Source organism: Pezoporus occidentalis, unplaced genomic scaffold (genome assembly GCF_034315485.1).
Source record: "Pezoporus occidentalis ecotype Australia unplaced genomic scaffold, CSIRO_AGI_Poc_V1 ctg1, whole genome shotgun sequence".
Classification (NCBI taxonomy): domain Eukaryota; kingdom Metazoa; phylum Chordata; class Aves; order Psittaciformes; family Psittacidae; genus Pezoporus; species Pezoporus occidentalis.
This window is the reverse complement of record NW_026912778.1, coordinates 11,541,105-11,566,350: the sequence shown is the minus strand read 5'-3', so window position 1 is coordinate 11,566,350 and position 25,246 is coordinate 11,541,105. Positions and strand designations below refer to the sequence as shown.

The following is a 25,246-nucleotide window of genomic DNA, read 5'->3' as shown; positions in this document are numbered from 1 at the left end:
GTCCTGTCACCAGGCACCGCTGGCAGTAACCTGGCTCAGGATTCTTTATGCTCTCCCTTCAGGTATGTAAACACATCTATAAGATTCTCCCCTCCAAGCTTTCCCTGGGCTAAGTAGACCCTGAGAAACCCAGGAGAGACGCTTCAGTCCCTTAGTCTTTGTGCCCCTTTGCTGGATTGTCTAGTGTGTCAATGCCTCTCTTGTACAGGGAAGCCCAGAACTGGACATAATTCTGCAGTAGTGAAGGTGCGGCCTCACCAGCACTGCATAGAGGGGAAGGCTCACATTCCTTCTTGAATGTTTCAGCTTTCCCCACTTCAGTGCTAAGTCTAGTTTAAGTTTCTCTGATTATCTCCTGAAATGTAAGTGGAGTACTTGTACCCTGATGGAAAGCTGGCAGAATACTTTTTAAAATAATCCTGTTTCACAATTTTATACCTACTGGTTTAACACTGTTCAAAAATTAAGATAGAGTAGAAAATCACTTAATGAAAAAGGGAAGCAAATGTTAATGTTAAGAAGCCCAATCACAGCTTAAGCTGGAAGGCGGCTGCAATCTAGAAGCCTTGTCACAAGAAGATGATTCACTTCCTAGGATAAAGGATATATTTGGCAGGTGATCTGCTAAAGTTCCCCATGTGTTATGTTACACTCTAAAGAAAATTAATAAACTAACAAAAAAGTACAAACTGTTAACCTCTAAGCTGAGGTGCCATTATTTGTTTAAGCAGTACTGGAATGCTTTGGCATTATTTCACTTCCTAGCACAAAAGAAGAAATGACCTTCACATGAAAAGAATGCTGTGGATAAGCTGGTTGGTACCTTATCAACTTTGCTATTGTAGTTATGCCAGCCAGACATGTTCGTGTGACTTAGACATACTTTGCTGTGGTATTTATACTTTGTCAGAGGTGTTCTGAGATTGATTTGTGACCTCATCTGGCATGGAGAGGGGCTTCTAAGTTCAAATAATTGATAAAATGTAAGCCTACTTTACAATGAGAATATTTAAAACTTCCTGGCTTCAAAGAACTTCAGAAAATACGAGTTTACTTGTCTTTTTCATACCTATTTGCTAATGATGCTTTTACTCATCTGCTCTTCCCAAATCTTGCTACTTCTAACAAATGATGATGTGAAGTATCATAGCTGATGGCTTTTATTTCTTTCTTGATGCTTTTGAGCTTATGTTTTGAATAATTGTTTTTCTTTGCAGGAGAACAAAGTCCTGTATGCAAGGTATGTGAATTCCAATCTGTAAGGAAAGGCAAACTTTAAAATGTCCTCTGGTTAGCTCTGAGGAGTGTCAGAAGCAGATAGGACTAGCCCAGCAAGCTTTCCATCACTTAATAAGCCAATCTAATCAGGCAAGAACAACTTTTTCAAGTTGAGAGCCACAAGTATGGTTGTGTGTCTAGGGAAGTGTTCTCTATTTTTAGTAAACTGGTTATCATCTGGCTCTCAGCATCATGCAATGTTGAAAGTATGGTGTGGGGGAACTGGAAAGAGACTGGTTTTTGCTCGTTTTGTTACTTCATTTCTTCTTTGTTTTTCCTATGCCAGATTGAACAAAATTAGACTGGTCCAAAACGCGTATTAAAAAACAGACTTATAGTTTGTTGGATGTTAGTGCATGGGGTAGAAAATTACAAAAGCACGAAGGTGGCTGAAAGAGATTGAGGCTACAGAGAAAAAGGAATATAGATATGGACAAATTGATCTTTTTTAAAAAAAACCCAAACAAACAAAAAAAAAACCCACCCTAATTATTAGCAATGACTCAGCTATCTCTATATACTTAAAGTTGCATGGAAATAGAACAGTTAGAATGGATTCCTGTTGGTTTGGGTGCTGGTTTCAGGCAGGCCTGAGGTACAATTGATGAGGAGCTCCCGATGTGTTGTAAAAGCCTTTTGAAAAGCATTTGTGTCCAGAATTGTGGGCAGCACCTGAAAATGTTCCACATGCTCCTGTTCTACTTTCCCATCAGCAAACTCTTCTTCCTACCACTTTTATTTTTGCCATTTCCACAATTGATATGCCATAAATCTATGTTTAGAAGATTGAAGTTTAGAAGTTAAGAATTGTTTCTCAAATACAAGAAAAGAAATGCATGTCATAATTACTACAGTATGAGAGAGAAGTCTATAAAAGTAGTGGGAATAATGTGAGTATAAGAAATATACTCAAATATAAGTATATATATAATTTCTCATAAATAAGAAATTATATGAAGTAGGCTATTGAAATAAAGGGACAGCAATAGAATGCCAAACTGAGGATGGTTGGGCCTCAGCCTTTCTAGCTGCTAGTCTCAAGGAGCTGTAAATTCAAATCAGTGGCTTAAGGAAAACATGCTGCCAGTGAAAAGATGCAGTTCAGCAGAACACCAGCAAATAGCTCAGGGATATGGTTTCAGTTATAGGTAAGGAGAAGGTAATGAAGGATAAAAATAGAGAAGAAGATGTAAGTTTTGGGTTTACATATTATAAACAGAAGAAAGAAGAGGCTTGGAGTCTGAGTGACAGCTCATCTTCCTAAATAGTGATGTTTGAGAAATACTCGCATACTTTCAGCCTAGAGGAGTTGACTGTTGGTGTCTAAGCAAGGGAAGAACTGAGTATTTGTCCATTTGCTTCCTCTATAAATTGCAGTATGTGAGGAACATGTTATGGAAGTTAGTATAATTTTCACTTCAGAATTCTAATTGCCCTACTCCTGTGGAAAACATGGAAAAACAGTTCATTCAGTTGTGTAGCTATCAGTCTTATGGTTGCATGTTTATACACAAGAGTAGAATATACAGTAAGACTTCATAATGTATGCTGCCATGTTTGTTTTTCCAATAAATGGGGCAGCAGGAAATTTATTGTAAAATTTCTTGCTTAAGTAAGTGCTTAAAATTGTGGCACTGTTAGCATTTCAGGCCTCTGTGCATTTAGACAAAGCATTAGTGCTGAGACTGACATTCGATGTTCACAGGAACTGAGGCTTGTAGGCATCTCCACTTTAGAATGAAGAAAAACACTTGATTTTTGGCAAGTGCTGGAAACTAGGTGGCCTGGGGTGTTCTTCAGAATTTAAATGAACTTAATCTGAGTTCCTACTTAGGCCTATGAATTAATGAAGGTATTTAATGGAACTGTCAGTACACGACATAATCAGGGCTGGAAAATTTTCAAGTACAAATTGATCAGCTAAACTATTAATTGTCTTGGCAATATTCTTGGCATACTCCAAATGTGTAGCGCGTTTCAGTTGCTGTTTCTTATTTTTTGTTTTGCTTCAGATTACAGTTGATGTCATGGTGATATTTCAAGATCTGGTAGGCTGTTTTAAGATACTTGCTCATCCGTGCATTCATTTTGTTTTGCTATTTTCTGTTAAAACTGAACATTTAAGCACTCATTTTGGGAAGAACCTTGTATACTATGCTGATCTATACTACAGTTCACATGATTCAATGTCTGCTCAATATTCATAAAATTTGAGATATTTTCTTGGGATAAGTGATACCCAAGTATATAGGTATTTTAATATATAATGTTAATGAATCCAATTGGTAACTAAGCAAATAGAAAAGGAAAATAATTAATTTCCTTCTGTTTCATGCTCTTTCTCATCTTTACTAAAAATGTACAAACAGCTAAAAAGCAGCTTAATGTAATTTTAATAATATTTCATATTTGAGATAAGGCAGTGATACTTTCAATATTTCTTTTTCACTAAGTTATATCAGAAAGTAAAATACTAAATATAGGATGGCAAATAGTATAGAAATTGCTCCAGGAATTCAGCAGCATCTTTAACACTGTAAAACATGAGGGATCTAGTCTTATTAGGTTAAGACACTTTCATCTCTAATTACAAAAGGGCTTCAGGGTTTTCTTCTAAAATATTTGCTTTTAAGAAAATCAGAGTTACTTTTCGCATCTTTTCTATTCTATTTTGTGGCTGTATTACTTGTGATGAGTAATACCTCAAAGGGCAGTTGTGAAAAAAGGATATACTTCCTGTGATAAAACTTTTCCAAATATTCCTACAAATATTCTGTCTACCTTCTGCTTTGCATTTAAGGAAGTTGTCCCAATTCTATGAAAAAAAAAAAATCAGTCTTTTTAAATTAGAGACCTTACAGTGTGTTTTATTGGTAGGCAATGCTTTATTTGTCATTAGAGCAATCCAGTTTGCATTCATAGAGTCTTTTCAATTTAAAAATGCCATCAAGTGATTGCAGAAATTGAATAAAGATCAGAAAGATCTGTAATTGTTAATGATAGTCAGGATGGATGAACAGTAGGTGTTTTCCTATTTGGATAGTCAGATATATCTAGGAAAAACTACAGTGCAATGAAGGAAATAAAATGCTGATTTTACTATAGCAATTGCTTCTTAACTAGGATCTGGTCTTTTGATATTGTCCTATTCATGAATGCCAATATCTTTTAATATTTCTTGTAGTTCATGGTTTAAAAACAGTTCTAGAATGCAGATTTATTTTTCAGAAAACAATGAATTTTAATGAAAATGCAAATAGCAGTTCTTGAGTTGATTGAAAAACTCTTAAGAATGAAATACTGCTTTAATAGAGGTATATGTTTTATACTCTGTGGAGCTGATTTGAGACAGCTGGAAACTAGTTTGTGAAGGAAAATAGCAGGAAGAGCTAAACGACAGTGGTGAATGATACATTGATACAGTATCTATAGCTAAGGCTCAGAATAATGCTTGTTATTTCTGTCTCAAAGGTGAATATTGTCAGCATTGTTCAGGTGAAGGATTGGCGAGTACTAGTTTACTTTCAGCTCTGTTTTTTTTATGTGGGCAACTGTCCTCCAGGTACTACAAGGAGATCAGGAAGCTGATTGGAATTAACGTGGTAGGAGGATTTGAACAAAGATGCCAAATAATGTGTTCTATTTTTCAGCTGTGTTTTAACACAGCAGGGAAATGGCTCTCTTAAGTGCTTAAATTCTTATTGTAGGGTTAGTATAACTTTATGCGTGACGCTTAAGTTTTTATATACGGTGAGCAAGCTAGCAGCCACCATTTCACTTGACAGTGGACCTTTCCTAGACAACTAGATGGACCAGTGTAACCGAGCTCTGGGTCCTAGCAGAGGTTCTTCAGTCTCTAGCAGCTGCACTGTGGGTCCAGTTCCCATCCCTGATGTCATGATTTCAGTGAGCTTTGCCAGGAGAAATTTTACGGTTGTGCAGAGCATGGAGCAGAAACTGTTTCTAGGACTTCCATGGAGCTTTTAGACAATCTCAGACAGGTTAGGTTCTTATGCTTTGTGTTTTCATTGTTTGCTGAATTCGAACCATAATCGGCACTTGGATTATGTCTCTTGTAACTTCTACCTAATCACTTATGACACTGCAGAGAAGGAAAGTTTTCATGTACAGGTATATCGTTAAGTCCTATGCGCATACCGCAGGCAAAATCTTCATCACTGTTAGCTGGATAGAAATGTGCCTGTATTATACATAGTTCTAGATCCCTAAAGACTAAATTATGAAGTTGTAGCCTTCAAACTATTTTATTAAAACAAAGGAAAAAAAACACAAAACCCAAAACCAACAAAAGACAACAAACCAAACCAAACTGTCAAGAACATTTTCATGAAAATGCTGTGCTTCCACTCTGTGTTAAGATGCCTGTATATGTATGGATATGGATAAACATCTTGAAACCTTTACAAACCTCTAATCTATTGTCTAAAAACTCATAATCTGTACTTTTTTGAAAGCAAAGGTTTTGTCCTGCCTGTAGAGAGCATTATGACAGTAACCATAGTAGGTTAGTGCAATAAAATGATAGAAAAACCTGTTACTGAAGAAGAATTTTATTTTCTTTTTGTGGAGTCAGTGATTATCAATGCATTAAGAAGCAAGAGACTGGATGTGCAGTCTGCTTCATGTTGCTTATTAACAAAAAAAGTTAATGAACTAATCATAGTGAAATGGTATTCTGGTAGTGCAGACTCATTTTGTTTTAAAACTTAGTTTCCGTGTAAATAATTAGTTCAGTAGTTTAATGTTTTCCAGCTAAAAGCTTCAGAATTGGGGTGCCAAATCAGCAGACTCTTTTTTTTCTTTTTTTGGTGATCAAAAAGTGTTTTTGAACAGTAATAGTGGTACAGAAAGTAGGTGTTGGAGTTGTGGGAGCTGAGGGTACTTTTGTCTGAAGTACAGACTCAGCCCCTGCTGCAGTTTGATATGTGGACATCCATACATCTTTTTATGGAAGGCCAAGAGAGGAAGAATGAAGACTAAATTAGTGCTACTGCTGAAGAGCATATTTAAACGTACCAGAATATTCTGGCTCTGACACATCGGAAATCTGAGCAGAATTTACCTACCTGTTTCCTGGTCAGCCATCCCAGGACACATTCCTCTTGTAGCACTCACTTTCACAGAAACTAGTGCTTACACAAGGGAAGCGGTGTAAAGATGCTGAGGGAAGAAATGTGTGAAGTCCACTTTTTCCCTCTGTCTGGGACTCCACTGAGACACCACTGGCCTTGTACCCCTGAGAGCAGAAATTCCACTTGGAGTGGTGGAACAGCAGAGCTCTGTCTGCAAGCTGTACTTGGAGGTGAAAAACCTGCTGTAGCCCTAGGAAAGTATGCCAGTGAACAAGGAAATGGCATGATTTGTTGCATGAACTGAGCCAATCCCCATAGTACTCAGAAATTTTGTGTGTGAAATGCAGAATGCTCCATTAGACATATTTAATGTTTCTAATGATTTTCAAAGAACTTTAGGTTGAAAAGTGCTGCATGTGCTTTCTAGCTTTTATACCTGACTTCTGAAGCAGCTGAGCTATAATGACAGTGTTTGAAGAGTGGGAATTTTTATAAGTAGTTTTAAATTTTTCACAAATATCTCCTGTTTTTTTTTTCTACTCCTAACTGAAATGAAAAGTCGTGTTACTCTAGGTAGGATAAAATTGGTTTGCATGGTGACTACAATGTGCAATCTTTGAAACTCGTCTAATAAACAACCTTTAACCCATTAAGATCAATAAAATGTGTTTATAAACACCGGGCGAAACTGTGATAAGGGTTGGCTTTTTGCAAACCGGGGGGGGGGGGGGGGGGGGGGGGAATTGGGCTTTATTGTAAAACTAGCTGACTATGGTGCGACGGTTATCTGTTTCCTAAATAAAGAAGGCTATTTACCCTGAGTGCTACCACTGTGCGAATAATTCACGCGCCTAAACGTAGCGCATCCAAAGCGTGTTGTGCCGTACGCGTTCATACTGTGACTCGCGGCTCATCGCCTTGTGCTGCTCGTAGCGAGAGCTGCTCACCGCTGCAGCCCTCCCGCAGCGCCCGCACCGCGGCCACGGGTGAAGGCAGACGCGGGCGCAGCCAGCGAGGCGCGGTACGGGGCTGGGCCCGCCCCTGCCGCCGCGGTGGCGGCCCGGCGCGGCTGTTGGCTGTTGCCATGGCTCCGGCAAGCCGGGGGAGCCCAATGAGGTGTCTGCGGCAGTGCTGAAAGGACCAGCCATTTTGCTTATGGGAAACAATGTGACATGTTATGCTGTGCTGTACCGGGGAATAAACAAAAATCTCTTCGGAGGAAGCAGAAGAAACGGGCACGTTAGTGAGTAATTGCGGTGGCTTAGCGTGCTTGCAAGCTGCCATTTTGACAAGGTGGTGGCTGCCGTTCCTGCTAGCTGGTCGGAGGAGGTGGAATGCAGGGTGATAATGCTGCATATCTGCTGTCAGGCAGCGGAGAGGGGTTTTGTCTTGTAAAGGCAAGGTTTCTCTGCAGTGTTATCTGAGCAGCTCGCTAGCTACTCCGAGTGAAAGCCTGTGATCCAGAAGGGTGTTGTCCTTCCTTCTGCTGCTCTGGTGTGCCGCTGACCCTGGGAAAGAGGCACTACTAAGACGCAGGTGTGCGCTTCAGCTGGGCTCGGTGCTGCAGGCTGGGCTAAAGCCCCTTCTCAGGCTTACGTCCTGCTATTAGCAGGTTTGCTTCGGAGCTTTCACCTCTGGACTCCTCCGCAAAAGAAAGCTGCTGTGCATCTCGGCTTGTGTGAGAGAGGTATGCCTTTGCATGGACTATTCTGATTTGGTAAAATAAAACTAAGCAAAGCTTCATGCAGGAAATAAGCTGCTGAAGGTAACTTTGCATTTAAAGGTTGACTTTGGCCAGGAGCTCGTTTAGGGTGGTTGCTGTAATTTATTGATCTGATTGCCTTTTCCATTATATTTCAGTGTGATGTTCCATATGGTTGCTGGTTCAAAAGGATGTTTCCAATACTTGATAAAATTTTCTGCTTGCGTTTTCTACTAAAAAGAAAGGATTTTTGTTTGTTTATTTTTTATTGTGCTTCTTACTGTCAGGATAGCATAAGTGAAATAAAATATTGGAGAACATGCAGGTGTATTTGAAAAGCCTTACATCATTCAGTTCATCATTAGTGGAATTCATGCATTGTGTTCAGCCTCAATGTAACTAGATTTAAACTGTCCAACTGCTGCTGCGCCGTATGTAGGTCATAATAAAATACAGCTTTTTCACCAGCTTTCAATGGGCAGCATGCCCCAGTGCTGTGTTTGGTTAGCTTGTGGTACTTCTGCTGTTAAGAGTAGTGGTATTACAGCCAGCTCACACCTCCTTTTTAAAGATATCACACATACCGTGCTAGACAGAGCACAACACGCCCATTGTGTCCCTCAGTTTGGCATTCAATAAAAGGAAGGAAACGAGCACTCCACATGGAACGCAAGCACATTAATAGCACAAAACTGTTAAACTTTTATTAAACAATCCTAGTGATTTGAGGTAGGCTAGAGAAGGTAGAGGAAATAAAAATGCGAAGACAAATGCAAAGGAATAATTGAAATGGGAGAGGTCTTCCAGTTGGGACTGCATGTTAATGCTGTAGATGTTCATTGCAAAATGAATTCTTCTGAATAGTTATTAATTGCAGTACATGTGTTTCAGAGATTAAAGCTGTAGTTAGGCCTGGGTCAATAAAACTGTAGTCCCTTGGTATAAATAATGTCTGTATTAAAAGTAGCATTTATTAACTCCCAACTCTAATATTACTGATTACAATTTCTGAATTAGCTACTACTGAAATGCATTAAATTATTGTGACAACTGCACCAAATGTTCAGATTCACCTTGCATCTGTAGAAAATGAAATTATATTTTGGACTCTTATTTGACAGTTACGTGGATTTAAATCACACTGAGACAAGCCATTTGTTTGGGCAATTGAGTGGGCATGAAATCAAGAATCTGAGGTCTGGTATCTTTATAGTTAAATTACTAACCAGTGTTCTGTAATTAGGACCCAAATTCCAATGTGTTGTTTGTGTATATATATCCTGCAAAGCTATTTGGACAAGCATGTTCAGCAGCTATGCCCCAAATGAGACACTGCATTTGAAAACAGAAGTATATAAATGGATTACTCCAATGCATTTTCTCCATTAGGAAAGCTCCATCTTACTTGAATCATTCCAGGATTTTGTTATTCAGGGAATGCACACCCCAACTTCTTTTGCTATACTTATGTATAGGGGTTACACAGTAAGTTGTTTAGAGAACTGCTTTCATCTGTGTTCTGTAAAGTGGAATGCACGTTTACAGTGTGGTGCTACATGAATATTTATGATTGAGTCTGTAATCATGAGCAAAATTACAAACAAGTAGAGTGGGTATTTTGTCTAAGGTGTTTGTATGCTTTTAACAAAGAGAGAGCTTTTGTTATAACAATAAGAAATATGGATATAGGAGTATACAGACAGTGAATGATCTTGCAGCTCAAGGTGGACACAATCTCACTTTGAAGAATTATGTGTAAGAAAACAAGTGGAGACTAGCTATGACTGATCACCAAACAGTGTGCACCCATTAGGTGCTGATAGTTGCATCTTACTAGTCTCTGTTATTTAAAGCAATATTCTATACCCCTTCCACTCTGCTTTTTCCCTTTGTCTTATTTTCTCATATCAATTCCCAGCTTCCCTCTGTTTCGTTAGTGTTTCTTTGGCAACATCTGATCCCCTCAGAGCTATTTGTAAATCAAATCGGTGTCTGTCAGTAATGGCCATGGAAGTGCTGCAATAGAATCTGGTGTGGAGGAAGAATGAGGCAGAGGTAAGAAAGAGCAAGTAAGAGCATATCCAGTATGAACTAATGCCACATGATGTGAGGTATAAAGGCATAGAATTGGGTTACTGATGTAGAAATCAAATGGGGCATGAAGGAGGAGGGACGTTTTTCAGCTCATCATGAACTGAAAGTACTTGTAAACAGAAAGTTTAGAAGAAGACCTTGACAATTTTATGACACAAGACAAATTGTGGGTTTTTGTGTGTGTGTGTTGGAAAGAGTGACATCAAATTCCAATAGGGAGTCTAGAAGTTTTTCAGGTTTCAGTGGAATCACAGTTTCTATCCAAGAGATGATTACACATAATTTGAAAGTCTATAGGTTATGCAAAGTCAGGCTCTCTCTTGGTGAGCAGTGATGTAAAAAACATCAGCTGTCAGGCTTTAACATTACAGTCATTTCACGTATTTTTTTTTAGGCAGATGACCTCTGAAGGTGACTCCGGGCCAACGTGTTGTGCTCATAAACAGGGTACCAACAAAGCAAAAGCAGGCAGATGAATCATAAAAGGCAGTATCATTGTAGTAGGTACAAATATTAATAGAAATAGGAGACCAGGATGACCAAAGAGGATAGAATCAAGTCATGTAACAGTTTTTTTGGTATGTTGTTTGTTTAAAATAATCAGCTTTGAGCAAACAGTGATAAGCATCAAACAACCTTGCAGTCTGTGGAGCACAATAACCTTATGAGAGAACTAGTGTGAGTCTATTCTCTGTATACGTACGTATATGACCAACGTGTGAGTAACAACATAGATGGCATGTGCCCCAGGAACATGCTCAGATATCAAATTCGGATACATTGTATAATGTTACACTGTGGAACTGCTGAGCGTCACTTCTGTATCAGATGGATCAGGTATTGAATATAATACACTAATTATGAGGTTGCATGGGGAGCAGGCAGATTGCATCAGATGTGACGCTGGAACAATATTTCTGCTCCAATGAAACTGTCTGCGCAAGTGTAGAAATAAGTTGACAGTTCCTGCTTGTTTGTAAACCAGCATTTTATAAATGTATACTTAGGTATTGTGTCCTATTACTGTGGTGTTAATCCTTTCCTATGTCATTATTTCAGTACTGTGTTAAGCATGTAATTTTAATTTGATGCCAGTTTGTACTTTCTTTCTTTACTGTTGGGTGTAGTGTGTAGCTTCCTAGTTGAGAGATGACTGTACCATAGGTATTCTGTCTGTTCATTTCTCTTCAAATAGCATGATTTTTTCATGAAAACATTTTAACAAAGTTGATCTTTCTGAAATCGTAAAGCTTCGTAACATTCTAGGGCTAAACCAAAAGCTAAAATGACTTTCAAAGGCACTGATGTAATGGAAAACTTCATGTAGGGAAGAAGAAGGGAGAGAAGTAAATACTTAAAAGGGCAGCATGTATCTTTCAGTAAAGGCATGCTGGATGACAACATTCTAGACCTACTCCTGCTTTCAGTTTTTTTGAAGCATTAAATGTATTTTTCTGTTCAGAAGCATTGTTCCGTAAGAGTGGTACATCATAGCTAAATCTGCTGTAAAGCAGGAAATTCCAAAGCCAGAGCCTTTTCTTCTGCTGTTCTAACTTCTTTCCCTAAATAGATTGATTTTTATTTTTTTTTATTTCCTTCTTTCTGTACTGAATAAAGATCGTGTTCTGATTCATCCACCCTTAAAAACCTCACCAACCACTATCATGGGTTTGAATAGCACAGGTGTGGTTCTGTGTTCTTGAGTAACCTGGGTAACATAGTACGATTTTTAGAGTTGATGCTGGAGATACCAAACCTCAAAGGATGGTGGAAAGAACTATAATGGCAGGAAAACCAACCTTTCTCCCTCAGTCTTTTCTATGATCAAACTGTACAACAAACTCTTTTTTTTTTTTCAACCTTTTCAGAAAATAGCTGCTAAATAATGATGAGATAGAATAATGGAAGCTTTACTTTTTTTTTAGTCTTGCATTTTATGTGCAAATACTAAAGCACTGTATAACTGAACTATTTGATGGGTAACTTAAGCTGTCTCTAGTTTAGCAACAGTTGCTGATTAGCTAAATTTGTCCACCACAAACATAGTGGGTCTATTCTTGTTTCTTCAGGACCCAAGAAGAAAGGCAGGGATGCATGAGGAAATCCAAGAGAAATGGAATCAGCAACTGCAATTCTTATAGCCAAAAATCAAATTTGTTGAGGTTTATAAATACAGTAAAATGAATTGATTTGTAGAGCTTGCGTTTGTTTAAAGGATCAACAGTTGTGCTAATAAGAAATTATTATTTGGGACTGAAGGTCAAAATATGTAGAAGGGTCTTTGAGGTTTTTCCAACAGTTTAGAAACAATGAGTCTGGTTCCTTAGGATTTTATTTATTTATTTGAACAGCATCAGTAGGCGAGGTCCCAGTTCAACTGTAGCAAGATCAAAAGGTAGTAGCTGTGCTGCCGAAGGGGCTTAGGGTTGAATGGTGTAGGTCAGAGGATGAGAAGGGGTAGGGAATTGTTTCAAGAGCAGGGCAGCCATTGAGTGTTCTTTTCAGCACATTGCCATGTTGTCTAAGGACTCATTAACTGTATGCCTGAATGTAAAACTTCATCACCATAGTGCACTTTGAGTGTTATTATGTTTAAAAAAGCCACATACCTCTCAGTGGGATAGGTATAAGTGTATGAAGCCACAGAAAGTACAGCGTGCACCTTGCAAAAAGGCATAGATATTATTTAGGCATCATGTCAGTAGTAAATGATGAAGGTGCAGAAAATACAAGTTTTCCTATGTCAACAAGTTAAAAGTGCTTGTATCTGAGGTAAGAATTTGAAAGACAAATTAGCTAACTATAGAGATCTGCTGGGTACTCTTTCTGAAATATAGTGATCTGTCTCTAGATTTAGTAAAAGAAAAAAGGATTTCTGAAATGTAAGTTGCGGAAGAGATATTAGTGCTTGAGTTTATCATGTCTAGAAAGGACAGAGTAAGTTCTAAAAGCAGAGTGGTCAGATTTGTATTTTTACTATAATTAATGAGATTAAGTGTAAAAGCAGAGAAGAATATGCCAAAAAAACTGTAAAAGTACAAATGTCAATTTGTAACAGGATTAAGATTGCTTTTTTTGTCTTTTGATTGGCATAAACTGCAAACATAAATAAAACGTTTCATGGCTGTTTGCAGCTAATCTCATAAACTAAAAGCTAATACTTCACCAAAATTTAGTTTTAGCAAATGAGAAGGGGGGAGGCTGTCCATGATTCAGTTATCTGGATCAATTCTGATGTCTGAAAAATGCATGAACTAGAAATTACATGTTATTACAGAGGTCTCTGAGCATATGAACAGTATTTTCAGTATTTGAAATGACCAAATGGGAAAAGTAGTGATTCAGGGCAATAGGACAGTGGCATAGACATTTCAGTTGGATGCTTAAATGTTGTCTGTCTCTGAATGTTCATTTTCTCTTAATCTTAAACAAAAAAAAAAAAAACAAAAAAAAAACAAAACCAAACAAAATAGACATGATTATTAGCCCCAAATATTTCCTTTTTTGTACGCATAATCAGAAATCAATATTATTGTTAGCACCAAATTCTCAAGCAGGTGTAGAATGACATTTGTAATGTACTAATGCCTGTTCCTCAGAGAATTTCATGTTTGTTTGAGAACCTCAGATTCACTGTTCTCTCTGTTACACCCCTGTTTTGTTTTTTTTCTACTAATACTATGGATTTTAGAGACAAGCAAGCAGTAGCAACCCAGAGGGGTGCTGGTGTACGACATTCAATATGTGTCATTTAAGTAATATATTGATCATGTATTTCACACTGCTCCTCCTAGCCAGTTATGCATTTTACACATTCTAGTGAGGAAATTCTGACAGAAGCCAGTAGTTGCCAGCACGATTTTTATATAATTTCTAGTGGCTTTCTAATGAACAAGGAACTCTAAGCAGTGACATTCTCCCAGATAATCAAATTCATGGTAATTGCACTGTTTTTCTCTTGGAGAAATCTGTATTTGTTAGGAATCTTGAGGAAATAATAATTTCAGTGTGATTGCTGCAATCAAATGGTTTATTTGAATACGTAAAATATAAAAGAGGCTAATCAATGAAGTGCAACTGTATAAGAGCTGAGAAGCTGACAGTTTGACAGTAGAATAAAGACCGAACCAAAGACTTTGTTTTGGCATACATGCAGATAATCAGGAAAATTCAAGTCTTACAAGACCTCTTCTATAAGGGTGACTTTACAGACACAGATCTTGTAATCTGAGCCTTGCAGATTATCATTCTACTTTTAAACAAGTGAAAAGAGAGAGGTTTCTAATTCCTTATTTGCATAGCTGTAGCTTTAAATGTCCACATGCTTTTGCAAGTGACATTGGATTCACAGATGACCGATCGGTGGTCTTGAGCAAAGGCCGAATTCAGGACATGCTTTATCACCAGGACGCAGACTCTACAAGATTTGTTTGGAAGTCTGCACCTGTTCTAGCTAACACATACTATAGTGAAACATTAAGAGGATGACTTCCAGCTTGAGGCAATCACTTTCTTATGAGCAAGGCAAAAATAATTGGAGATGCTAATCCAGGTGTGAATTTGTTTACTTTTGTAATATTTAATGATGTAATTATCTTAAACATATTTCTCTAAAATCTGTGACTGCTTAGCTAAAAACGACAAATGAAAATAAACATGTCAATATGACTAAGAGTTACAAAAAGTACAGGAGTAAATAGGTTTTGTGCTATTTCTGTGTAGATGCATTCCACTTTTTCTCATATTCACTTTCTGTATTATTTGCCATCAGAAGAGAAAGGGCAGATGAATTATTTCCTAATGAAGAGGTAAAAAGGCCATCATCAGAGTTGCTAGTTGAAAGGAAACTCGTGTTTGTTTGTATACATATTAGATCATCACTATGTAAAGAAAGGTTTGGGGTCAGGTTCTCTTTGCAGAAGTGCTGAGCATAAAATGTGGAACACACATGACTGCAAAGGTAAAATGAAGATCAGGTTTCTTAGCAGGTGGCTTTGACCACTACTTGACCGTGATACCAGTGGTTTCTTGATATCTTATAACAGAAATTAAAAGGAGTTTAAGGAACATGTGGATAGTAGCTTTGTAGATACTTCCCAATAAACTTGGGAAGTATTCTCATGATAAAAGGCTGCTGCTTCTTATGAATGGATGACATGTATGTGGGAAGACCTGAACGGATACTGTCCAAAGTTGTGATGAGTTTTGAGAACTACAAGAGATGGGAAGACATTTATGGAAGTGTTTGGAAAGAAAAAGAAGAAAGATACACTTGTTGCAGAGAGAAGACAAGGAGCCATTTGTTCTGCAGCAGGGGCAGGTAGGATGGCTTCAGAGCAAAAAAAACTAGACTAGTCTCATGGGGAACGTTTTGTATAGCTCAGAAAGTGTTACCTAAAACTGTGGGCCCAGATCCTATAGTTAAATTGCATAATGACAGAGGCCTGAAACATTAGCATTGCTGATGGGGGACCAAAAAAAACAAAAATAAAAACAAAAATAAAAACAGGCTTAAAAAATGCAGTTGAGAAATCAGTCATCTCAGGAAAAGCTACAACATACTGCTTTAGGAGGGCAGAGGTGAGGAAGAATGAGCCAGGTCCTTGAGGAATTCACATGCTTGAATATCCAAGGTATTTTGTGGTTTGTTTTTTAGTTTCATGAAGAGAATGAATCAGGAAATAAAGGTATCTTGATATCATTACAAAGGCAGCAATGTTTCAATATTGTATCATAAAAAGATATATCTTGGCTTCTTTAGGTATGGATCATGTAGCAGTTTTAAGCATAGGGTTCTGTTCATATTTCAATGCTATTTCTGTTTTTTAAAGTACTATTAAAAACAGTTTGAAGTACTCAATTTAGGGACAGTTTAGACTTTGACCTTGGCTCAGGTGCTTCTAGTTCATGTCAGGAGGCTACTGTGAGCTGATATTGTTAGAAATAACCAGAAGCTGTACAGATACTACAAAAAACTGTTAGTGATTTTAGTGATTCCCCACTACTGTTGTAGTCTGGTTCCAATCTCTAGTCTTCAGAGAAGTATCTATCATATGTCATTTCTTTTCACTCTGCTGATCAGAATGCAAAGGCTAAAATATTAACATTAAATGTTTGTAATGTTTTCTTTATGAGCAATTTGTTTAATTGTAGGAATCAAATGTGCATGAGCTTATATTGCAAGTCAGTGGGTTCGTAGCAGAAGACAAGGCCAAGCAGGGAGCTTAATGTCTTTTGGATGCTAAATTTGTGTGTGTCTACTTTTTGTGGGTTTAAGCACAACACTGTAATTTGATAAGTTTTTTCTCTATGCTGGGATGCTTAATTGTTATGTATAAATTTAATAGAGAAAATTTACCTTTCAACTTCTCAATTTTCTTTTTCCATGTATGTAAAGCTTTCAAGCCATTTTAGAAGCAGAATATAACAGAAGTCCCTGCCTTCATCCTTTAGGTTTTTTAAGTGCATTCAGTAGTCCATTGTTACTTGTAGTGATCTTTGTCTAAGGGTGAGAATTTCTGTTTTGAACAAGACTAAGCTGCTGAAAAATTGAAAAGCCTTGAGGCCAAAAAGGGTTTTTTAGTTTTTAATAGGTGGATGACTTTGACAAACAGAGGATGTTAATATTCTGAGGAAATAAACAATTTCTAGGAAGGGAAATCCGCCTTTCCATATGTTTATTTTTCAGAGAGGAAATTACCTAATAAGTGTAAAACTTCAGGGATATAAAATGACATAACTACTCCAAATTGGATTACCTTTGACTTCCAGTTCTTGCATATCTTAAGATCTTCCTGAATGTAATTGTGATGGTTTTATTTCTGCCTTTCAAGCTGCCTTCTGTGTAATTTCAACTGCCATAGGTTTAGGTTTATGGTATAGATACAGGTGCTGCTTCCTTTAGCCAGTGTACAAAGTACATAGAGTTGTATTGTTCCAACTATCACTTTTGTTGCTGTTTGAGAATATTTTTCTCTCCACCTGCCTCATTGTCACTGGCCTCTGTTATATGAATTGGGATATCTTAAAAGGCCTGATTTTTGTAAGTCTAATCTGCATCTCTTGAAAAGTGTGGGTAGCCCTTCATCATGTGTCATACTGGCTACCAAAAATGAAGATAGCCAGGAAGTGTTATTTTAGAATTGCATCTGCAGACCATCTTACTTGTGGAACAGTTTTTCTATGCAGGGAGAAAACCTTTGGTGGAAAACACGCTTACAGTTATGGATTCTTTATTAATTAATGATGTTCTCTGAGCAGTAATGAAAGTGTACTAGTGAGGAGAAATAGGAAATCGCTAAAAATCCTTTCAGTAATGTCATCCACAGTGACTTCTGTCTTGCCATTGCTGTACTTGCCACTTAAAGGAGGGTCTAGTCCTGTTAGCTGGAAAAAGTAGTTCTGGCCTGCAGATAAGTCAACATAGAGCAATTACCTGGCAATACAACTGTAACATCCTCTGTTGCCTTAAACACAGCAAATATCAACTTGTCTTTCCCTGTCTAGGAAAAGCATGAATATAACTCGGACAAGTGTTTCAGACTAATAGCCTGTTCTGCAATTAGTGGTACTATAGAGAACATGAATAGCAAAAACTGTACAGAGCTCTTGTTTTCACTTAGCTGAAGTAGTTCATGATAAATGACTACATACTAGAGTGCTTCTGTTAACAAGAAGGCAAAACAAATGAAAGCACAGCACTGATTTCCTGAGCTGTTCTCCAAGTGGCATAGGGCTAATTTGGGTGCAAAGTATTCTCTAGGGTATGTTGGCATTGTGCTGTAACTTCACCTCTGGAAGCTGATGAAATTCCTAGAAGCCAAGTCTTCCTTTCCTTCCAACCTACCAGTGTGAGGACCTGGGGAGATTACGATCTTCAGGAATAAAGAGATTTGAACAGGAAGGTATCAGTTTTCTGCTTCAGGGACTTCCTGTTAAGCATAGAATCATAGAATGGTTAGGGTTGGAAAGGACCTTAAATCATCTAGTTCCAACCCCAGTGCCATGGGCAGGGACACCTCCCACTAAACCGTGTCACCCAAGACTCTATCCAACCCGGCCTTGAACACTTCCAGGGCTGGAGCATTCACAGCTTCCTTGGGCGACCCATTCCAGTGCCTCACCACCCTTACAGTAAAGAACTTCTTCCTTATATCTAATTTCAACTTACCCTGTTTAAGTTTTAACCTGTTACCCCTTGTCCTGTCACTACAGTCCCTAATGAAGAGTCCCTTCCCAGCATCCTTATAGTCCCCCTTCAGATACTGGAAGGCTGCTCTGAGGTCTCCATGCAGCCTTCTCTTCTCCAGGCTGAACAGCCCCAACTTTCTCAGCCTGTCTTCATACAGGAGGTGCTCCAGCCCCCCAATCACCCTTATGAATGATCATCGTGATGCATCATACTGTAAATAATGATGTAAATCATGATGCATCATACTGCAGAAGGGGGATTGCCCAGGTGATTTGCTGCTACCAAAAAAGGAAACATTTTTTTAGCAGCTTTCTGCTGCTGTATCATTCCCTTTCTTCGGCATTTAACTTATCTTCCTTAAAGTTACAACAGTTTGGTTTATTTGGAAAGCACAAGTTTCAACAATACTGCAATTGGAATGTCAAGATTTTCAAATCCAAAAATACAGGTACAAGTTCTCCAGGGAATGAAACTTTCTTGAATAATTCTGAATCAAGTGTATGCAGTTAACAAGATACTGTGGTTTTAGGCTTTCAGGACGGTATGAGCATGCTGCTATATAATGACATCCATCTGTATACATCCAATGATGATATTGCTCTGACCAGTTTCAGGTGAACTTCTATGGTGAGTCCTTACAGTTGTGCTGTCTGTGTGCAGTGCAATGCAATGTAAAAAAAGGTGTAGGCTGGCAGTTGGGCAGCTGTGGTCCTACTTTGACTTTTTGAGTATGTTTGGAATTTGAGCTTGATTCTGTATATCTGTATCATCTGAACTGTTAAATTTCAAGCTTAAATTACAGGAAAGGACACTTTGGTTAGAGCTAGGAAAAAAATACTAGCACAAATAATGAAGTACTGTAGTGTCTAAAGAAGGTGGGATATCTTTGCTGGATGCCTTCTGAAACAGGCTTGTGAAATGTCTGTCACGAATGATACGCTTACTGTTTATTCTGCTGTTAAGAAGCAGATAAACAAAATGACCTGGAGATCACTTCTCTTTGATGATATGAAGGATCGTAGGAGAACTGACTCTGATACTGCCCAAAGCCAGAATGGTTAGTGACTTCCTACAGGTTGACTTGGCTTGGTTTGTAGCCAGATCTCTTTTCACACCCTTGATGAATAACTAGCCTGTCACTGCTATCCCGTCAAAAATCTCTTCAGAAACAGTCTATAGATACAGCTTTTGTGAAGGCATAGGAATGTGTGGTTTGAGGTAAAAGTTATGTGGTCATGAGGAGACTTCAAGTTCACTTCAGATTCTGCCCAATTGTTATGCAGATAGAATCGTAGAATGATTTGGGCCGGAAGGCACCTTAAAAGGTCTTTAGTCCAGCTCCTCTGCAGTGAGCAGGCACATCTTCAACTAGACCAGGTTGCTTAAAGCCCTGTCCAACCTGACCTTGAATACTTCCAGGGGTGGAGCATCTACCATCTCTCTGGGCAACCTATTCCAGTGGCTCACCACCCTCATTGTAAAAAAGAAAAAGGGAAAAAAAAAAAAAAAATTCTTATATCTAGTCTGATTTTACCCTCTTTCAGTTTAAAACCATAACCCTTTATCCTGTCACAACAGACCCTTCTAAAAGGTTTGTCCCCATCTTTCTTTTAAGCCCCTGTAAGTATTGAAAAGCCACAATCAAGTCTCTCTTGAAGTTTCTCTTCTAAAGGCTAAGCAACCTCATTTCTTTCAGGCTGTCTTCATAGGAGAGGTGTTTCATCCCTCTGATCATTTTTGTGGCTCTCCTCTGGACCCACTCCAACAGGTCCATGTCTTTCCTGTGCTGAGGACTCCAGAGCTGGACATTGTACTCCTGGTGATGTTTCACCAGAGTAATTAGCTCCCTTGACCTGTTGGCCATGTTTCTTTTGTTGCAGCCCAAGACACAGTTTGCCTTCTGGGCTGTGAGCACACATTACCAGCTCATATCCAGTTTTTCATCCACCTCCAAGGCCTTGGGAAAAATTACACTTTAGATCTTGGAGCGGCTGTATTTGCCTGATTGCCGTGGTGCCCTCAGGTTTGGCATGCTTAGCCAGCTCTCTAGGCAGCTCCTAGTGTGTGCAGGTCCACACCTCAGGAGCTGATGGTCAAGCTTTCCTTGTGATGTGCTAGATAACATTCCTTTCCAGGGATATATTCAGTAATGTCATTGACAAAGGTGTTCATGATGCCTATGGTCTTAGTGAGGATATTGGTCCCACAATGGATCTGCTTTCAGCACCCTGTACTGATGGAGGCAGTAACTCTCTTTTCTGCTATTCTTGTGTTGCTTGTAGCCCTTCTTTGCAGCCTGAAGGACTGGTAACTGTCATGACTGTGTAAAACCGTGAGTGGCAGACTGAGAGTTTGGTGGAGCAATTGTATCTCAGTGATCTTTGGCTGACTTCAGCTGTTTTTATATTAATGTGCTGCATTGCTATTAGAGGTAGGAAACCCAAATGCAAGTATTTTCTTGCTGAAAACCAGGTACTGCCTTTGCGATAAGTCTCTTGGGGGGGGGGGGAGTCAGAAAAAATCAAACTCTGTCAGTATTAGATTGTATTCCAAAACGTGTAAGTGTTATCTAACTGTAGCTGAAAGCCTTTGAAGCTTTGCACAGTTGCTTTATGTCTTCAGCTTGTGTTTTTAGTTAAGTGGATTATAGTAGCAAAATGGCTAAACTGACTGAAGGAACATTTAAGGAAAAATAGTTCTCTGCAGTACTTTTACCTGTTGTTTAATATCTAGGAAGAGGTTTTGTACTCAGTTGAGGTGACAGCTATCATTGTCTTTACCCTGGGGTTCAGTGCCTGAAAGTTTTACTTGCAGTAGTTACACTGTCCCCTACCATCTATGCTACAAGTAGCAGAAAATGTTGAAATTAGTTGGTTGGTAAAGCTAAGGACTGTTTTTCATATTGGTCCCTTATTTCTTCTTTACTAAATTGGCAGCTTAGCAAATTGGCTGAACACCATTGTGTTAATTATTGAGAGGCCTAAATTCCTTTGTGGATTTAGTCATGGTAATTGGAACAGAAACTCAATACAGAATGCGGAGGTGTAAAGCTGGCCTGGCCATAATCTGGTGGTTTAAGAAAGAGCAGAATGGCATTAGTCCTTGTGTGCTCTGTAACATAAATCTGTGTGAAGTGAAAGGAAGGAACTGGAACTTGTGTTTCTTCTGTGCATTTCTATTGCTTTGCACAGACAGGATAACTGAGACTGACAGCAGCAGCTGTGCACAGGAGCATGCATGGTATGAGAGTCTAGTAATGGCAATTCTTACTTGTGAAGGGGGCACAGTCTTGTCTATGGCCAACTGTCAGAAGGTGTTAGTATTTCATAGTAAATTGTTCAGGTGTTAATATTTCACACTAACAGGAAGAGAGGCAGTCACTAAAATTTTCCTTTCTCCTAGGTAAATTCTCTTTATTAAGCTAGAGAGAGTCAGGCTTTTGCTCTGTGAGCCACATGAAGTGTATAAGTACTCTATGAAAGATGGGCCACTGTCCTCAAAAAACCAGACAGTAGCTTGATGCTTAGTATTCCATGCCGGCAAAGTGGGAGATGCAGCTGTAAATCCTTCTTGAAATTTAATCCAGGTTTTCCGTGTCTATGGCAGATGTTCTAACTACCATCAGAACAATGCTTTTTAAAAAAATAAAATGTGGTGGATTAACACCATTTTCCATGGTTTCCTGGGTTCAGCAGTAGCAGTCAATTTTTCTCCTTCTTAGTAGCTGGTGCAGTGCTGTGTTTTTGACTTTCAGCCTGGGAACAGCGCTGATAACACCGATGTTTTTAGTTGCTGCTCAGTAATGTTTACTCTGACCAAGGACTTTGTGAGCCTCATGCTCTGCCAGGGATGAGGGGAAGGCGGGAGGAAGCAGGGACAGGACACCTGACCCAAACTGACCAAAGAGGTATTCCATACCACAGCACATCATGCCTAGGATGTAGAACTGGGGGCAGTTACCCGGATGGGTTAGATCACTGCTCGGGTCAGACTGGGTATCAGTCGACGGGTGGTGAGTGGTTGTGTTCTCTTCCCTTGTTATTTCCCTCATCATTATTATTGGTGGTAGCAGTAATGGTTTTGTGTTGTACCTTAGTTACTGGACTGTTCTTATCTCAACCTGTGGGAGTTACATTCTTTTGATTCTCCTCCCCATCCCTCTGGGAGTTGGGAGGAGGAAAGGGAGGGAGTGAGCAAGTGGCTGCGTGGTTCTGAGTTACTGGCTGGGCTTAAACCATGGCGCATGGATTTTATGAAGAGTGGAAATAACCTGAGAACATCTCACAGATGTTTGTGTCACAGATACAAAGTTGATAAAACACAAGTTTGTATATGACAACTGTCACCAAAGGTAAGACTGTCATCAAGGTATGACACTGCTTGCTTGGTCCAGAAAGAGAATTTTAGGTAATTGGGAACTTGTTATAACATGTTAAAAGACATATAGATGCTTAGGAATTTGGTTATATGTAAAATAGGTATTTTAAAGGTAGTCACTTTGGATTTGAAGTCAGAAATCCTTTTGAGCAAGTTGTTCAACAGAAGCTGTTGTTTGAGTTGGCAGGTTACAATGGGCCTTGCAGGTTACAATGGGCATTGCAGGTTACAATGAGCACTGCAGGTTTTAGAGTCCTAGATTGTTTACATGTCTGAGGTTTAGGCCTTCAGGGAAACCCTACTCCCTAACGCCCCCAAGCACCCTTTCCTCCCACCCAACAAAAGACCCCAAACACAACCTTACACAGTAGTTCAACACATTCTAGCAGAAAATGAGTCTGAAAGACAAATAACCTTGTACAAAGGTCTTGAAACAATGGACTAGGGGTGTGTATCAAGTGGGAGAAAAACAATAATCTTCTGTTCTCCATTTCCTGTAAAGGTCTTTTCATATTTATTTCCTCTTACATTTGTAACTGTTTACTCTTGGTACAGAGGAAGTTAGTTTTACTGGCAAAATAGGGCTCTTAGCAGGCGTATGATTCTCTTGGTCCAGTTTCATAGTAATAGCTGCAGTGAATGTATTTGCTTTTCACATCATTAGGGGAGCACTTACCTGGTTTGCTGCCAGTTCTATGAAATTGGCGTGACTGTTGTAACTGGTTACAACAGATGACCAAGCAGCTCTAAATATTTAGGTAATATGCTTTTGGTAGTTGGGGTTTTTAAATGCAACTGATTTCACTTCAGGCTTGAGACTCTCCCTATATCTTAATGTATTTGTTTGGTGTTCAGTTAAAGGTATTGTAATTTTAAAACATTCTATATTATATAATGCTGGTATTAAACATATTAAAAAATATAACCATTTCAGTGACTGACAAATTGTTGGGTTTGAGTCCTTAGATATCAAACTAAATATGCAGCAATAAATTCAGTTAAGTTTTGCTAGAGGTGACTGGCAGAAAATCTGGTCCTAGCTGTCTTTCCAGCTTTCATTTAGAAAACAGATTACTTTTCCAGAGTTGTATTGTCTTTATAAGCATCTTAAATTGTGTAGGGTTTACTGTATTGTATCTCTAAGGAACATAAAGAAGGTCACAAATTCATAGATGCTGACTCTATATGAAAGCCTTTTACATCTTCAGAAACATCAAGCCATAAAGACAGTCAGTGATGCTTTGTAGGTTTTGTAAAAGTTCTTAAATATATCAAGATTCCTGAAAAGCAAATTTTAAGTTGTCTGGTAAACTCATCTTACTGCAATGGCAGAGCTGCTTATTTACAGACCGTCTTTCACAATAACCTGACTAGGGATTTCAGACTTACCTTTTTTTTTTTTTTTTTTTTTTTTCTTTTCCCTATCATCAGACAAAAAATTATTGCGCTTGGGTGTGAGCAGACCTAACACATTACAAAGTAAAAAATGAGAACTGAATATAGCTAAAGACAGATGGTGCCTTTTAAAGAGAATGCAGATCTACTGTTCTAGAGAACAGCAAACAGCAGAGGAAACTCTTCATCAAACATCTGCCATTTTGGACAATCAGCTGATGTTAATGAAGAGAGAGCATGATTCCTCATACTTGATGTCTTGATCTGTGTCTTTCAAATGTGTGAGTTATCACTCTGTAAGAAATTCAGAAGGCTTCTTGGATACTCTGCTGGATCAGAGATTGCCTTATAACTCCTGGCCAGCTGTTGAGTTCTTTCCTCAGAAAGCACTCTAAAGCCCAAAAAGCCATAATCCTAAGCTGCCTCTTTTCGGTTTTCTTTCCCAGTTACCAAGTCTTTTTCTAATGAGTTAGATAGTGGTGAAACGCTCTTACCCCAAACCTGGAGAAAAATGTTTAATAACTTTGTTATTACCTAATGATATTAGTGAAGTGGGCCATCCTCGATTAATTGTTTGAAGGCAATGATGGAAAAAACCTCATTTGGCAGGGTGAAGCACCCTTGTTTTTGAATGTGGAGAGCTATGTTGAGATATACTGAGATACTGGAGAATAGAATTGCTTATGCAGGAAACCAGTGTGCTAACAGAGAAATTAAGAAATGTCTGTCAGCAAACTTCACTCATCTTTGAAAGTTTTGTTAAAGGTGAGAATTCTCTAACCAGAGCTACAGTATGGGAATTATGAAGCCCCAAAACATCTAAAGGAATGTAGGTAATTTTACACTTCTTGAAATGACTTGACCAAAAATTCTATTGCCATGTGTGCTGGGACAGATTTGTATGTAAGAGCAAGACTGTTTCGTAGCCACTCTGGGAGGATTTTTGAAGTAGTTCAACATAATCACCATGGGTAGTTCATTCAGGTAACCTGTGTTCTTCAGAGTTAGGAAAAAGTGTCAGGTGTAACTATCACTGTAACTTGGCTGCCTACATATTCTTGCAGTTTGGGGATTCAAAAGCTGAGTCAATTTGTTTTTTCAATCGATGATCCACCT

At 38.6% G+C, this 25,246-nt stretch overlaps 1 protein-coding gene across 13 annotated transcripts in view; it reads left to right on the top strand.

The window, feature by feature from the left end:
- Positions 1-7,393: 7,393 nt before the first annotated feature.
- Positions 7,394-25,246, top strand: part of SORBS2 (sorbin and SH3 domain containing 2) — a 149,210-nt gene continuing 131,357 nt past the window's right edge. For 2 of the 13 annotated variants that reach the window (XM_062633350.1, XM_062633272.1), the window contains exon 1: positions 7,397-8,058. The gene's annotated coding sequence lies outside the window, so the exon portion shown is untranslated. Of the gene's footprint in view, positions 8,059-25,246 lie in introns of all 13 variants that reach the window. The other 11 variants (XM_062633567.1, XM_062634240.1, XM_062633063.1 and 8 more) reach the window with 10 other exon arrangements.